At 30.0% G+C, this 18,936-nt stretch overlaps 1 long non-coding RNA gene across 1 annotated transcript; it reads left to right on the forward strand.

Annotated features, from left to right (window-relative positions):
- The first annotated feature begins 885 nt into the window (after nt 1-885).
- Nucleotides 886-5,349, forward strand: LOC147910345 (uncharacterized). Its single transcript, XR_015544585.1, has 3 exons — nt 886-1,146; nt 1,425-1,553; nt 2,150-5,349. It is a non-coding gene; the product is annotated as an uncharacterized LOC147910345 (long non-coding RNA).
- The last annotated feature ends 13,587 nt before the right edge of the window (nt 5,350-18,936 follow it).

Below are 18,936 nucleotides of genomic sequence, written 5' to 3' on the forward strand. Positions count from 1 at the left end.
AAAATAATAAAATATTTAGTCGATTCATAGGACAAATTTAGAGGGAAATGAATAAAAGCTTTAATTTGTAACCTTAATATAACAATATACTTTTACAAATAATCTTGTTAAAAACTACTTGTCAAAAAAATTTTTGATAGTTGCAAAATTAAGACTTAAATTTTATTTATTTCTACTTCAGTATTTCTACTTCAGTAAAAAAAGAAAATATTTCAACATCTTGTGTGTGGTTCAATGCTTCCCTTCGCTATAAAGAAGACTTCCGCAAAGTTTGCTTTAATCTTAAAAAGTCACACCTGCCGATTCGTTCCAACACCTGGAAATTAGAACATCAGCGAAATTCATTCGAAGATGTCCCGTTTACGTGTTGAGCTTTACATCCTTCGCACGCGGCATCTATTACAAGACCCCTGAGGAGTACGGAATGATGGATTCATCCGGAATAGCCAGTGGAGGAGGTATGAGAGCACAACTCCTAGGGCGTGAATACGTGGATGATTGGATAAAGAAGAAGCCACCGATGAGTTGGTTTTGTATGATTTTTGCCTTCTATGAAGTTAGCCGACACAATACCACTGCGAATATGTATCTAAATAGTGTGTGTGTGTGTGTGTGTGTGTGTGTGTGTGTGTGTGTGTGTGTGAGTACCTATATACATACATGTATACATACATACATATGTATATGTATATACAATATATTATATGTCGCTTGCCGATTCTTGAGAATAAGAGTCTTTTAAAGATATAACGATTCAATGAAGGAACAACATCAAGAAGAAACGAGGAATAAAGTTGTCAGGATCACGAATCATGATCAAAGGGGAATAAGGGGGTAGTAAATCAAATAGGAAATCATTTGTATGTATTATCGTAAGGGTGTCGATTTTTTCTCATTATATTAAAAAGAAATATCTCTTTCTTTATAATCTTTTTCTCCTTCTTAACTGCTTTCCTTTCCTATCCATCTCTTATCTCCCTACTTTCTCTCCCCTCTACTTTATTTTCCTCTTCCTTTTCCATTTTAACCTTCCTGTCTTTATATGTTGTACTTTACTGTATCTTTTACCTTCCTAGAGAGATGATCAATTTTGATTCTCATCGCATTGTCTAATCTATAACACATCATTTTGACACACATAATGAGGTATTTATTCTAAATTTATTTGTATTAAATTCAATATACATATATATAATGAATGATGGCATTTTACACTTTCTCTATCGACATTAATACTAACTCTTTGTACATGTCTTATAATATCAAAAATAATTTTTGCCTCTTTCTTTTAATTTTAATTTTATTACTTGCAACTTGTTTTGTACCTTTCTTTTTATTATTTGCGACTCGATTTGTATTTTTTCTTATTATTTTTATTTTGATTCCTGTCGTAATTTATTATTACATTTTGTACTTGTTAACAGAAACATGTTCGTTCTTATTCTACATACACAATCCGGAGGAACACATTGTTATCAACTACAACTTTTGTATAATTTTCATTTTATTTTGGAGCGAGATTTATAGTTGATACTGCGTCCGAGAGCGAATTTGTAATTAATTTTTATATATTTTATCTATGTAACATTTCCATTGTTATTTTTGCGTCACATTGAAAATGATCCAACAGGGATCGAAACGTTTGTGTTGTTTACTTGCTGACGGTCAAATTAAATTTCATGTTTTTAAATTCATTTTTAAATTCAGTTTTTATTTTATTTTTTAACTATTTAATACAAATTTGTTAATTTATGATGATTGTTTTAGGTTCGTAGCCCTTTGTCTTTTTATTTATTTTAAAAAGAAATATCTTAAATTCAAATAGAAATTAAGAATATCTTAATTTCAAGGAAATATCTCTTTGCTCGTATTTAAAAAAATTATTTCTTTAGATCAATGAAAATTTTTTTGAAAATAAGATATCGTACAATATCTTCAATACGAAAGAGATATTTCTTTGAAATTAAGATTTTTTTTTTTCAATATAGCTAGAATTATGAAAAAATGATATTTTTTAAGACATAAATTTTTGCGTTTTTATTTATTAATTGTCGCGCATTGCATTACGAATACCGTAACAGTGAATTAATTATTCAAATAAATTATTGTGCGTTACTATTTTTTTTTAATGGCATATTAATTCCATTAGATTTACGCTCGCATATACTTTAACAAAGTGTCTTGAGTTAAGTAGCGATTGGCGACGAGTGTTTTACCGACCATAAGTTAAAAGAGCGACATGTAAATAAACTGAAACACGACGGTTTACTGAATACATCTTTAGTTAACAGAATTCGCTCGCTTTACCAAGAACATCACATGAATCCTAATGAATAAAATAATTGCACTGTCGTGTAAGAAAATATTATACGTCTTTATACGTTGATATACATATATGTTGTGGACAAATTATATATAAAAGTTGTAAAATTAAATCAATATATGCATGAATAAGTATTTTATGAAAATACAGGAATACGCTCGCGCATGCGTAAAATTAAAAATAATAGATATGGGGGTGAAGTTATTCACCGTCTGTATAAGATACATTTCAGATAGACTTTCCTTCGAAAAAAACTATTAAGACTGCAGTTTCGTTCGCCGCTGCGTCGATTTTTTATTCCTTTTTGAGTTTTTCTCATACGGAAAAAGGCCCATTCGTTTCACCCTAGTTCGCTCACGCGCGCTACCGTTTTGTACATGTGAAGACGAAAGCGCGCGTATGCGAAAGCCCGAAAAAATATTCTCCGCCGCGATGTGGGTTTACATTCGTAAGCCGTGACTACCGCGGCTGGTGGCAACGGCGGCGGCTCAAAGCGAAGCGCGCGTGTTTGGCTAACATCTCTAAAACAAAGTGTAAACTAACTAGACGTCCATTCGGTGTTTACATAACGCCGAGGAGCCGGGAGAGTTGAAGAGAATCGTCACGAGAATAGCGACTCTCTCTCTCTCTCTCTCTCTCTCTCTCTCTCTCTCTCTCTCTCACTCTCGACGTAATACATTCATGCACTTTTTTATCGCATGTCATTTACGAAAGGTTTGTTTTCAATGTGTGTGTGTATGTGTGTGTCTGTGCGCGCGCACGCTACACAGAAAACTGCATTAGAATTTTCCTTCTGGCTTTCACCAAATATCAAATATATTTATTTCTTGCTTTCAGTACACAAAGAGTGTATGTATATTAGTTCAGCTATAAAATCAGAATAATATATACGGTTTATCGTCATGCAATGTTCTTGTTGGATATGAGCGAAGTATTTCCAACTTATTATTTCAAACTTATTTGATCGAAATACTACACTTAAAAATCTTGAAGCAAAAGTAGATCTAGGTTATAACTTATAAGGACTTATTTTATATAATTTGATATATTATAAAATATAATAAACAAACTTTGTTGGAAGTTAGCTTCTTTAAGTATAAAGTCTTCATTCATATATACAATATTAAATAACGATGTATATAACTAATATTCATTTAAAATCAAATCTTACTTTATTTTGACTTATCAAAAATATATTTTTATTTACAAAGCATCAAATAGTAATTATACTTAAAATTGTACAGTTAGAGAAGCGCAAATGTATATATATTATTATTTTTATATATTATTTTTATATAAAGTTATGGCATTTTGATATTGTTACGTCACGAAATCTATCTTTTGAAATTGATAATAATTGCCTTTAAAAATTAAATTATTTAATCGAAAAAAAATTATTCACCCAAAATATGCAAGGACCAACTTTTTTTTATAAAAGAAGAGCTGGTACGTGTCAGTTGGTAGATCGATTAGAAACATCAAAGATTCTTGGAAGCATCGCAGACTGGTGGTATCTGAACGGATGATTTTTGACGAAGAAAGAGCGATCAGACCGACCGGCTTACCAACGATAAACAAACCGTTTTGGTGAGCAGTCGACTCTTTGATGCTCCGTCGTTGATTAATTCCAGTAAACTTGATGATCCACGATGACCGCCGATCATTTCGCGGCACGATTGGAATGTTAATTTAAGTGCAAATTTATTATTCGTTTTATCAATATTTTTTGCATTACACAAACCGCTTTAGATTACAGACATTATAGATATATTTGTAAGAATTTATGGAAAAATTAGTTAATATCTAGAGTAATCAGAATAAGTTCTATATTACATTCACGCTCGACAAAGCAAAAGCAATATATAAATCTGCAGTAAAGGCACAATCGATTTAATATTTTTTCTTATTTATGTAAGATATAATATGACTTAATTATTCTCGCATATGTTAATACTCACTTTTTCTCAAGAATTATATCATTTTTCCAGAAAAAAAATGTTATTGATATTCAATTAACTAAAGTTAATTTTTTGTTTTGAAATTTTTGCATTGGTATAGCTCGCGATACTGACTTCCCGCTGAGAAGATTTTGGCCTTCCAACGTATGCACAAGCATCCCAAATACTTGTCCATTCTGGCCAGATAATCAGTCCTCTCCTGGTCACCATTATGCCTAGTGAAGGCATCCTGGCTTGTGATCGACATTTGGTCTGAAGATTGCGCGACAAACCTTCCTTTGCTTTTATTCTTCACAGCAGGCATATTTTTTGAAAATCTTTACAAATCATTGTTACAAATCATTGTTTGGCCATTGCATACCTAGGATGTCTGCATTAATAATGTTAGGAATAGCTTTAGAAATTATAAATAGATTTACATCTTTCCAAATAAAGATGGTTCCCAGTTTCAGGTAATCTCATAATGAATTTTTCTTTAGGTCCTACATATGTTCCCACACATTACACTTTATCCCAGAAACGTCTTTAAAACGTAGGATCTTTGGATGTCTTTAAGACATTTCTTGGAGATGCTGTATGAATATATATTGCACATGTAAATAGTACAAAATTACTTACATTATAAAATTATTTTTACATTGAAGATCATCATATTTGTACTTTTCTTCGAAATGATAAAGTGATAATAATAATTTTACAGTTGTACTATATGTATATATGTATATATTGCTGCTACAATTAGTTGCCTAGAAGAAATATTGCGTGTTTATACTCAATATTTTATCACTCATAACCTAACCTTATGGATTATCGCTTTCCGATTTCCTTTTCAATCACAGCAGGAGACATTAGTTTTGAACGATGAGGGAAGTTGCCTCTTTGTTCGATGAGAGACGTTCATGTATCCCGAAATTGCGCGTTAACACATTCGACGGGCGTGACTATTCGCTTGATGTCTTTACGATCTCTTGCTTGCTGGAAACTTCCTTTCTACATCAGAGACACAGCGGGACCACAAATACATAACTGTAAAAGATAGAAAAATATTTCTCTTTTACTTGGTGTTTGATTATGTTTCAACCTGTTGCACAAAATTCGCTGTAAAATTGCTTTATATTTTGCAACGCACTGTCTTAAAAAAAAAATTTGGATTAGTGGCATTATTTATATTCATAATTATTTATTATTACTCGTAAAATAATTGGATTCTATCTATAAAATAGAAACTGAAATTGCTTTTCGGAAAAAAAAACATTTTCACAATTTTGAGATACATATGATTATTTGTGGCTTGGTAATAATAATAATAATAATAATAATAATAATAATAATAATAATAAGCATATTCTACTAATCTATTTATGTCGCATTTATGTATGCGATATTATGTTATATAGAAGAGAACATAAGCGAAATAATAAAAATTTAATTTTGAGGCACGAGTGATTACAATATTAACTACTTACGCTTCCTATGAGATAAGAAAATTTAAGGTAAAAAGGAATTTTTCCGAGCAAGAAGAGATTCGTTGAATCAATGACAATCAAAAGATGTTCAAAGCGAGTTGTGCATGCAACTAAGTGATTATAATGTTCTTTTTTTATGTATACAATTTCATACGATCCCTTCTACATATCAAGCGATGATGTTTTCGAGAGAAATGTTTTCAGATCTGTTTATCTAAGATTCACTTTATTTTGTGATTCAAGAAATTAATAGTTATTGAACAACTTATAATAATACGCTTATATAACTTATAATAATAATTGTGGCTGTTGCAAATACATATGAGATATAGCTCAGACATAATTTAACTCAATAATGAAATTTATCGCAAATAGAAATAATAATGAATTAATTCATATTAACAGACAGTAAAGAAATTTTTTGTTAAATTGTGTACAGTTGTATTTTCAGAAACTTTCAAAGTGATATATTTTCAGTAATTTTTTAGATGTATTGAATAAATGACTCACACAAATACACACGTAAATAAAATTTAAATTTGACCATTCTTTACGTATTTGCATTTACATTGTAACTCTCAAATTGTAGCACAACATTATGCTCTTCGAATCGCTATAGATTTTTTGCAACTATATTTAATATATTTGTGTGTATGTAATATGTACAATTGCACATGTAAGTAATTTTTCTATTAAGTAATATAAAAAAAAATAATTAAGATAAGAAACAGGACCATTTGTTTAAATTAACTTTAAATACGAAGAAAATCGCCAATTATGGTCAAAATTAAATGTTAAGGCCGCAGTACAGACTCTTGCATAACCCATAGTGCATAGTACTTAAGGGAATCAACCAATCGAAATTTTTTTTTTCCAACGAGAGGAAAGGAAAGATTCTGATTAATTGATTTCCTATGGCTCTGGTAGAAATAAATTGCTGAAATCATTGAAAATCGCTGAAATCTATGTTAATTGACCCATTTCAGTATAATTCATACTAAAATGGGTCAATTGACATAGATTTTAGCGATTTATTTCCACTGGGATATGCCCTATGCATTATGCGTTATTCAAAAGTCTGTGCCGCGGCCATTAGACTAATACATATATATGTGTATCTTATATAAATTTACCAAAATCTTAAAAATAATAGCAGAATTTGATACATAGTATACATATATAAATTTACATGAAATTATTTAAATACCAAAGATCTAGCTTTGACCATTATGGGCTCTATTTTCTATTGATTGTGTATTCGTATGAATGGTCCAATAAGATTCTTATTGACTCTCTGAACAAAGTCAAAACTAATTAATAAAAGAGCATAAGAGCCAACGCAAGATTTAAGTGCAAATATCTATTCAAACGATCTTGCGATCTCTATACAATTATTAAATTAATAATTTTCTTAAAAATTCAGTCCTTCTAGTTACTTAGTTCTTTAAATTCTTTAGATTTTTAATAATATCATTAATTGTGTAGTTTCATGTTGTGGAGTGATTTCATTCAATTCCTTCACTTTATTGTTTGAGAAAGGTTTAATTGAATTTAACCATCTTAGTATTTCACAAGGATTCCAAATTTTAAATTATCATCATAAATTAAAAAATTAAGTCATATTAAATCATAAATTAAAAAATACAAGGAAAAAGTCAAGAAATAATATAGTTATGTAAATATAAAATTATTAAAAATCTAAAACCTAAATATGTACTAAACTAAAAATATGTAAACTAAATATGTAAACTAAAAAGAAAGGGAAAAATTTATTTTAGTTATAAAAATTACTACAGCGCGCGCGCGTGCGCGTGTGTGAATGAATAAGAAATTATAACCCGTCAAATAATTTTTTACAATTTTTTTCAATTTTAAATCTTAACTGAGCATCCTCGAAGAGACACAAACATTGTCTATAGTCAATGAATACTATTAACAAATTTCTTTCAGACATAACTATGCACCGATTACTTTCAGTCTTTTAACATAATTAATCTGAAATATTGTATGTACAATAATCCTTTCAAGTTTAATTATATCTTTAATTAGATGCTATAAGCATCTTAAAATCTGTAAAAAACTTAGTGCACATTGCAAAAAATATTATTTCCGTAAAAATAAAATGTCCATCGGTATTTAAAATTTACAGTCAAAATTAATGGGAAAAAGTTTTTTGAAAAACTTATCTTTTAACGGCTTTCGAAGTTGTCACGTAAGAGGAACTTTTGTTAGACCGGAACCGATATAACACGCATGTTCCAAATGTGTTTTACATTTTGTCGTTGACAAATCCCTCTGATCTATAACTGCGTCTTCGTTATGAAGACGACATGACCCACCTTGTGTAGAAAATGAGACGTCTGTTTCGAGTATATAGCTTTTCAAGCAGATCTTTCAAGCAATGATACATCAAAAAGAATAGAACATTCTTGTAAGGACAAAACATTGGTTCCACATATCTTTCTTTACAATTCTCAATTTCTTTCGAGTAAATGATTCATTTCATAAACAAATGCAGAATTAGTTTTTTTATTAAATAGACCACATTATTTAGGATATAGATAATGAACTTGCTAGAAATTGAAAATATGAATTAAAAAAATGTTGATTATCAATCAATTTTTTGTCAATTTTGTGATCAACAATGAAAATTGTCAATCATGATAAAAAATTAATTAATTCAAATAAATTAATAAATTTATTAAATATCAAAATATACAGAGCATCCGATAAAGACCGTAACAATATTGAGATCATTTCAAGTGTCCGGTAGGTTGTGACAAAGCACTCGTGTAAAGGTAAAGTGGATTAAATCAAGTGAAAAGTCCTCTATCATTTTACAATTTTTGCAACTTTTTTTAGTTACGCAATGAGCAGAATTAATGTCTAAAATCAATGCATAAAACAACTTTAAGATAGGTACCTTTAAGAATTCTTTATGAATATTTTATTAAAAATTCTGAAAGAAATCTTAAAGTTGTCCTATACATTGGTTTTATTCGCTTATTCGACAATCTTTAGAAATTAACATCTCGTTGACAATTGCGAAAATTGCAAAATGATAGAGAACTTTTCGACTCACAATTAATTTAGTCCGCCCTATCCATACGCGAGCGCTTTGTCAAAACTTATCGGATATCCTATATATGTATGTATAATTACTAATAACGATAGTTACAAAAATTTTGAATCTTACAATAAAGAGAGATAATAAAGGAGCAGTAAAGGCATTTATTTTTATAAAAAAAATTAATTTTAATTTTTTTACTTTTAATTACTATCTATTTTATAATTTAATTAATTTTCAATATGTTAAATATTTTTACAATTAAAAATACATATTATTAAATTACATAATTACACTAATGTAAAAGAGTTGTAGTTCTTTTCTGAGTATGATCATATCGATGAATCATGCTTTATTTAATTTTGATAAAAACTGATTGATTACGCTTGTTTAGAAATTTATTATTATATCATATTAGATACCAAAGCTATTAGATATCAAAGAACAATAATAACTTAATTCCTCAAATTAAATAACATTTTGTTATTTTTAACTTCCATAGATGTCAAAATGTAGATCAATTTATTTCTATAGTTATTTTTAAAGTAAACGTCCATATTAACGTATGCATTTAATAAATAATAAACTAAATTCGAATTAAATATTATATATATATATATATATATATACATATATATTTAGTTAAATTAAGTTAATTTTAACTTTATTGTTATTGTTAAATTAACAACACATTGAGTAGGAATAGTGGCGACCTATAGAAATAATGATTAGAAATAACTCAAATTGGTATAATTTGACATTGATATAATTTGAATTAACAGTATATGAAAGAATAAAAGAAAAGAGGACGCGAGAAAAAGATAAAAATATACGGCTAGTTTTTGTTTTTAGAGTAAACACATTTTGATATAAATACACGAAACGGAAGCTAATTAGTTTGTACAAGTCAATTTAAAAATCTGGAATTTAACACGACTCAGTATCTTTCTTTTATATTGTATATATGTTTTTCTGGACTAATTGCCATGTGATTCCCATTTAATCTGCCACACTAGAAAAAATGTACATGTTACTTTTATATAGTTTGATATTTTTACCGCGATAGCGAATTTAATATATTCCGCCATTTCTCCCTATATATTATTATGTTATCATGTTACAAAAAACATTTAAAAAAATTTTTTAAAGTAAAATATCTCGAAATAAAAAATAGATTTTTTAATGTCAATTATTTCTAGACTTATATATATATATATATTTTCTTGAGAAAATGTCTTTCTCAAAAAATACAACAGCAATATAACGTTCTTTCTTTCTCTTTCTATATCTTTCTTGTAACATGTATAATATATTATATATATAGGGATGTACCGGAAATCCAAAAAACATTCGGTATTATCCGATCGAATAGCCGATAATATCATTAGTGTCCGGTAATATACATATATCCAGCTGAAATTTTATATTAAAAGTTAGCTTATCATTAATGCAGAATTCTATTCTTTTCAGCTGAATTTCTTGCATTTCACCTCTTTTCCTTTTACGTCAGGGAGATAAAAAAACAGTAAACTGAAAAGAAATTCAGTTAAAGCTACATTCAGGGAGCCCGATATCATCAGCACTGATTAGTTTTCTTTGCTGAACGCAGTCATTGTGTCATTCATGCGTTCACTGTTAAAAAAAACAAACCTAAGGACTCTGTTGTAATGTTGTGTGATTGTGTGAATAGTAAATCTATGAATACACTCTCTATGATTAAGTTCATAAACTGCTGTAGATTTATGTAAATGTTTAGTATACTTACAATTAGTGACGGGGACAATCGCTAAGTGTACTTAACGATTGAATTATTGAGGTAAAGTTAAAGTATTTGTGAAGTGCAAGCGCATATGCTCTGTTACTTGATTTATTTGCAAATTTGTCAAGAACATTTAATGGGTTAACGGTCCGCTTTCGTTTGTCCGCTTTCGTGTCTCCGACGCATGCTTATGCTGCGCACACAGGCCACGCGCGGAGCTTTACACCCTCGCACAATGCGAGTCTCGGCCTCGTTAAGGGGATCAGCTGCATGGCATTGTCGCCACTAACAAGCGCTAAATAGAGTACCGAGTGAAATCGTGTGGATGCACGATGTGCCCACACAGAGACAGTCCGTTGCACTGTCCATACAAATAATACGTCGAACACATCTACATGTATACGTATGCAAAATTGTGCACGCATGCGCCCGCACAGAGTTCCACTATAATATGCGGCCGTACCGTTATCTTGAATCGTTGCAAACATTGTGATTAGTACAATTGAATGAAAAAAAAATTAAGAGACATTATTGCGCATTGTATTGCGCAATTAATTATGCAAGGAAAGTCTGGTGATCTCGCTCTAGGTAACGATAGTCACACATTGATGACTATGAAAACATGATGCACGTGAGTGCCTAGCCCCGCAGTTCTCGCATTGTGCTGTCTGTTAAACGGGGGAAAAAGGCGAGAGGTATGTAACTGCGAAAAGGAACGACGGGGTGTCTCAGGGATGTAGTCCTGCAGTTACATTATATACATATACGATTTATATGAGGGGTAGCGGGATCGGAGTGAGAGACGGACAGTTGTTAAGTTGTCCGACAGATGTCTCACTACGTGAATCTACTGTCTGTCCCCTCCCCTCCCCCTCCCCCCGCGGACTCGTATTTTCACATTTCGAAATCCAATTCCGCGCTTGTACGGGGCTACATCAGTGGTAGAGCACGATACGCACAATTTCGCGATAATGATCCCCCGGATGGGAGGTCTGTCTCGTGTTGTAATTGACCCGAAGAGGGGTGACGGGTCCGACTTTTACGCCTCCCTTTCTCCTTCGCGACAGCTTTTGTCGGAGCGGCACGTCCGCATTTTTTATCGCGATAATGAGGTATTCCAAATGTTATCGTAATCGGTCAATCTCGTTTCTATCGCTTGAGAGCCTCGCGAAGAGGAATAAAAATTTATATGACGCATAGATTTATAGAACCTCCGCATATTTGGATGTTTTTAAATATTTTCGTGATATAAAAATAGTATTAAACTAATCATTACGACATTACATCAATAGAAGAAATTAAAAAAAATCAATTGCATTAATATTATAATTACATTAATCAATTCAGTTGAGGTAATTTTTTATTGTTTTCCAGATTATTCTTTTCCATTTCATCCATTTATATTTCGTAAATGTATAAATAAAGAAAATCTAAATTATAATATATTTACTATATTTCAAAGAGAGAATCACATTATGAATTAATTACTAACAATAATAAAGATTGTGCGCAACTTGATAAAGCTCAACTATTTTTCACGAGTTAATCTCAATGATATTAAAAATCTATGAGAGAGATGTAAGATTTGTGTTTAGGAATAGTTTACTTGATGAAATAATATTTTACTTTTTAACTATGCTGACTGTCAACCGGTTTTAAAAGACGGTTTTGAAAGAATATAATAGTGAGTGATCACTCTTATACCTACGAGTATCCTAGCACGTGTTTTCTACATATATTCTAACACGTATATATATATATATATATATATATATATATATATATATATATAATATATATATAGAAACGCACAATCGAAAGAATCATAAAAATGACCGCACGTGCACCTTCCATTCTAGAACATAAAGCTAGCCATATTTCAAATGATCTTTAACAAATGCGTTTTCGCACCTGTCCATCTTCTCTTTCCCTGCCCATGATGATTTGGTCAACAGAGAGAAGTTTGGAAGCTTAACGAGCTTTTGACGCACGTGTATTGTATTATAGTTATATTGTTGAGTAAAATTACAATTAACATATACGTTACATGTAACTAGTGTTTGCTGGGAATAATCAGAAATTTTACTTGGTTTAACTAAAATGCGTTTAATTATATACATGTCATGTATCTTGTTGATATAAACAAATTATTTTTCTTAATGCATGATTATATTTATCTAGTACACTGGCGAGGTACAAAGGTACCCCACTGTATACTACACAATTAAGCAAATATTTCTTACATGGCAATGTTGCCGTAATTCTATGTATTGTATTTTAGTGCTTCCCCATTTCACACCAGAAAGACACGCGGACAAGTGCTTGTAAATGGAGATATCATTTGTTAAGGTATGTTTGTATCCCGCATTCTTCCTGATGACTTTTTTTCTTTACAATTTTTGTCAATAAATCTTTATTATTAATAAAATTGATTAAACGACTGATTGAAATATATGACTGAATTGTAATCTAAGATTACTGTTATTTAGAAAAAAATCCTTATTTTTGTTACTTAGAACTTTACAAACTTTATTTTCTATTACATTCGTAATAAATGATTATTTTTTAGTTTGAGAATATTTAATATTTAATTATTATACCAGATAAAAAAATATCAATTTTTAAAATTTTATTTTAGTTAGAACTAAATCAAAATTTAGGATACATAACTATCCCGCACCGCGGGTTGTGTAGGTCAGTATACTTGAGAGTTATAAACATTAATTTTAGAGAACATAAATTACTTTAGTTCAAATGGGATTATTACTTATTACACGGGTAAAAAAAAGGGTATTTGATTTTTTCGTTAAATGGAGAATACATAATTATCGATTTCGTAATAAATCGGTATTCAGCAGGCACGTGCTTATAGTTAATCAAATTTTATGATCATTATTTCCTGTCGAGAAGAAATAATGAGAGCGCTACAATACTACTGATTTATTGAAATTACAGAGTTGTTTAAAACGCGGCTTTTAAATGTGTCAAGAAATTTGTAGAAATTAAGTCGTAAATGTCTGGAGATTAATATATTGTGACCCTTGGTCTATTTGAGATCGTTAAATTTAATGCATATCCATGTATAATCCGAGAACTAAAAAATGGATACTATTTTTCAAGATTTAGCAAACTAAAATTGCCTATATCCATAAATTTATCAAAAGCGCATTTATTTGTACAGTTATATGTGTATATTGTAAAGAAAGTATATAAGATTATATAAATAATATTTGTAAAAATTATACAATTTATAACTATATATAAAATTCTGAAATATATAAAATTCTGCGTTTTTACAAAAATTAATTTTTTTATCTTTATTCGTGTAGTAAATATAGCTTTTTATAGATAAAAATTTTTTATTATAGATAAAAATTATAATAATATAATTTATAGTTTCTATGTAAACGTACACATGTATATAATATCATATATATAACATAATATATCACAAATATTTTATTTGCATTTTTATATTCGTACACATTAATAGTTTAAAAAAAATTATACATAATTTGTTGACAAATTAATATTTAGACATTTTTATAAACCTAATTCTATTTATAAATTTATTTTTTGCAAATTCTTTAATTACTGTAAAGTGCGTTTAGTTATTGAATAAAAAAGAATAATTTTATTTCTAAGTTTATTTGTAACTTGTTACTTTAAGTGTATGTAAATATATACTTTTAATAGTGGGTTCCAAAATTACTCACTGTAATTATTATAATTTTTACACGTAATTTTTTTACAGTATACAATTGGTATAAAAATTACACTAATTTGCTCTAATTTTATTTTTTTTAAAAAAAATCTTATAAAATTTTAATTACGATTTATCACAAACTTGTAATTAAAACTTCTCAAATAGAGCGTAAAATTTTTAATATGTAGTATTTATTTACACTCATAACACACATATAATTATATAATATTTTATTAAAATAAAACTTTGATTTCATAAAAAATAAGAATTTAAAATTATTATAAATGTTTACGTGATAATCTTAAATTAGTTCTTGTTTTAATTAGATAAAAACTAATCTAAAATTATTTTCCGGACAGGTTTACACATATAAGAAAAATATACAATAGATAAAAGAAATCATAAAGAGAAGATTATATTTTTTTTAAATTGCTGTTTACAAAAAGTTCATTTTATTCATCCTTTAAATTGAGATTGTAACAAGAAATTGCCTTTAAAATTTCATTAACTGATTTTAAAATTTATGGCTCGTAAAATAAATCTAAGAGTTACTAATGAGATTCATCTAGAAATTTATGTCTTTAGATACTTGTGGAAAACAGACGGAATAGTACAATACAAACGAAACAATAAAAGTTTACACTTTAACGCAATTGTGACGAAACACAATATTTTATCTAATTATGTCGCTCTTGGAAATACATAATCTCGATCCAACCCCCTTCGTTTTTCCAGAACAATTAACGTAACTATCGCTCGCTCGCCCGAGCATGGAAAACACGAGATATGTCTGAAGAATAATGCGGGGGTGATTTTAATGCAAAAATAACAGAGTCTGGATGCTAACGATTTGGAGAAGCACGCATCATTGGCTTGTAGCCTCCCTGCATGTCTCATGCACATATTTGCAACTGCAATAAGAGCCACGTGGCACTTGGTCCATGGTCCATCCCTTTACTATTTTAGCCACGGGATACCGAACAGTCACGTGCCACCGATCTCGGTACAGTTTGCACGCGTAATCAGAACTTGCTTATAGTTTCTATGTCACTGTCCAAGAAATTTAACCTCGGGATATGATACTTGAGACAAATAAAAATTGACGAACAACTTTTTAACTAAAATGATAAATATGGTATTATGTTTGAGTCAAGCAAAGATATAATTTTAATTCTATTTTAAGTTATTCAATATCATCTTATAGTGAAAAAAAGATAAATTTCAATATCAAATTATGTAAGATTTATATGTACTGCATGTTATTTCAAATAGAATAATCTTGTCGCAACACTAATATAAACTTAACTAGAAAACGAATCAGTTCCTCCGGTTTCTTGGCAATAAAGACGCGTGGATCCAGAAGAGAATCTCACGAGCCGAGGAGACATCAAAATAGAAGAGAGATGGCGACCCTCGGTGTGTCCACGTGTCCGACGTGGACGTCGACGATGTCATTAAACTCCTCGTTACGCGAACCCGAGTCCAAACTAACTCTGTTCGTCCGGGATAACTCTCTCGTGCAGACCGTAGCCAGATCTACCAGCCAACGGCAACCAAGCCTTGCGAATAGACGGAGCTACGTCTCGTGATTGGTTACATTACCGATACGCGCGTCTCGCGTCACAGTGATGCTGTTACAGCAGTCGCGGTAAAAGCTTCTCTCTCTCTCTCTCTCTCTCTCTCTCTCTCTCTCTCTCTCCCCCTCCCTCTCCCTCTCTTTCTCTCTTTCTCTCTTTCTCTCTTTCTGTGTGTTCTGCGTCTCCCAGAGAACAATCTTCTGCATCTATACTCTCCTTCGTTGAGGAAAACATCATAGAAATGTCCCACAAGAGCATGAACAACGGAACTTGATGAAATTTTGTTCAATTGATTATATTTACTTTGAGAAATTTATTAACTTCAGCATTATTTTTACATTATTGGAAATTTTTTATTGACATCTTAAATATTCTTTTTCACTCAATTGCAATTAATTTTATAAGAATATTCAGAACTTAAGCAAATTTCTCAAAGTAAATATAATCAATTTTCAAACTATTTTAAAATTCAATTTCATCAAGTTCTGCAGTTTATTCATGCTTTTGTAGAAGATTTCCATGATGTTGTTTTGCTCAACAAAGAAAATATAGATTTGATACTAAGTATCTTGTATATAAAGAGAAGCACAAAAATAAAATTAATTAGAAAATACAATAAATTGTATTAAAAATGCTTAAAATATTATCTAATATTTCAAAAATATTGTTATTTATATTGATACTTTATCATAATACCGTTAATTTTATAGAATGGAATTTTTATTTTAATATTTATTAAAATAGGCATTCATGTGATATCTTGTACATATAAATAGAGGAAAGTTACCAATACCGATATACCACTTTATTTTTGAACAATGTTTCTTAAATAAAAATTAAAAATAAAATTTTAGAAACATAAATATAAAAATAAAGAAAGTGTCATCTATCAAATAATACAACAATTTTTGTAATACTTTATGCAATTTTGCAATTATTAACTTTTTTAAGATAAACAAAAATGATTGACAAAATAGTTTTCAAAACTTGGATACGGTAGACAATAATACCAAACATTTCCTACTTTTTTTTTTACAGGAGTCATCTGTACAAAATATATCTACAAATGAATTAGAGCTCAGACAGGAATCATCTGTACAAAAAATACCTACAAATGAATTAGGGCTCAGACAAAAGATTCGAATATATTGAATATTTGATCTATCCGAACTTCAGACAGAACTAATAATTAATATTTCTTACCGATATAATTAATATTTCTTACCGATCATTGTCTAAACTCGAATTGATTGAATTGCCCGAATTATTTAACGTCCGAACTTTAGATTCGAACTGTCTGAATTATTTGAGCATCTGATGATTCCAAATTCCTTACTAAATATCGCTATTAATTAATTTGATTACGTATCTCTTGTAAAAGTTTAAAAATATTAAATTATCGTCAATGTACAACCCGTTAAATGTGTCTATTTCGAGAAGCCTACTAAGATTTGACAGTAAAGAATAAATTAAAAGAAGAATTAAAATTAATTGTTGAACAGAGAAAAGGATTTTTGAAAAAAAAAACAGTGCTCCTTAGAACGAGGGAGGAACATGCTTGCGCTACGGGGGGTGAATGGGTTACGTGTCATGATAAAGCTTGGGAATTGACTGGTCCGGATGTCGCATGTTGTCGCGGTGTGTTCTCGCCCTTGTTGATGGGGCTGCATATCCCGGTTACACTCGATACATGCGTAACACGACACACGTGCTTTGCTACTCTTGTTCTTCCCCTCCATTCTACCATTCGTCTCTTTGTTCTGCTGAACTATGCTGACTACCAGCACTCTTTCTCGTACTGCAGTAAATGATTTGTCTCTTTGCGGCTTCCGAAACAACTACGATTTCATATATGTATGATCGCTCGATCGCCATTCGTCAATCTCAAATTATTTATTCTTCAAAATGGCCGATGAGTACAGTTTTCATGTTTGATTGTATAATTTTTTAAACATATTTTTATCTCTCGTAATCATAGCAATAGGAGGTTTCGATTCTTTTTAGTATGTAAAAGAATATTAAAAAAAGAATATTAAATATTGAATTCTTAAGATAAATAGAAAGAAAGATTGATAAAAAGCATTAACTTTTTATGTAAAAAGAGATAAAAGAAATGCATTTACATGAGGCGTAACAGAATTTATTAATAACACTAATAACATACAATTACATATTAAATGTTAAATGGATCACTTTTATAAAAAATTAATTAATAAAAGTTTTTTAATCATATTATAAAAATATAATGTTCCATTAATTACTCAGCTAACGCTACATATTCTTGAAATATTCGTAAAGATTCTAAAATCCCCCCCCCCCCCCAAAACAGTTTAAAAGTATTCCGGAATATCCTGAAATACTTATAAAATGTAAAAACAATATCGGTTAAAAACCATTTATATTTATATCATTACATGTTCCGAGAATGTTTCATATACATACATTCCGTAAAATTTTAATTTTTTCAGAAATTCCAGGTCCAGTTATTCCTGAATCACTTTTTAAACAAAAGTTTACTATGAAGTTGAAGAACACATTTCACGTACTTTTATCTTCAAGCCTATAAATTTAATTTTTTTAAATAAAGGGCTCATTTCACAGACAAAATGCTACGCACACCATCACCTTATATTATCTCCCAGGTGATTCTTGTTTACGAGTAAATGCTCTTCACTGCAACTCTGTCGTAGATGTGCGTAGATGTGTACTGTTCACTTGCGAGTGATATATACAAAGAGTGATCAATATTCAAACATATTAAACATTTCATCGATATTTGCACATTTTGTGACGATTTTTTTTACTGTTATGAAATATTCGGTACATTGGGAATATGAACTTTTTATCCACTTGCCACTAACTCCCTACATTTCCTTGCGAGGGCGTACCCAGTTTCGAAAACAGATACGAATGCTTATTTTCGCAGCGAGACACAAAAGCCGTGCACGACGTTAGCCTATTTTCTCGGCTTTGTGAATCGGGTGTTTCACCAGTCGGTTGCCTCACCTCGTTATCGTTCTTTTTTTCCCGTTGCTGAAACAAGAAACTGGCATCAGGACGTCGTTATAACGCAAGGCGTC

This window comes from Acromyrmex echinatior, chromosome 3 (assembly GCF_024713525.1).
Source record: "Acromyrmex echinatior isolate Ae372 chromosome 3, ASM2471352v2, whole genome shotgun sequence".
Lineage (NCBI taxonomy): Eukaryota > Metazoa > Arthropoda > Insecta > Hymenoptera > Formicidae > Acromyrmex > Acromyrmex echinatior.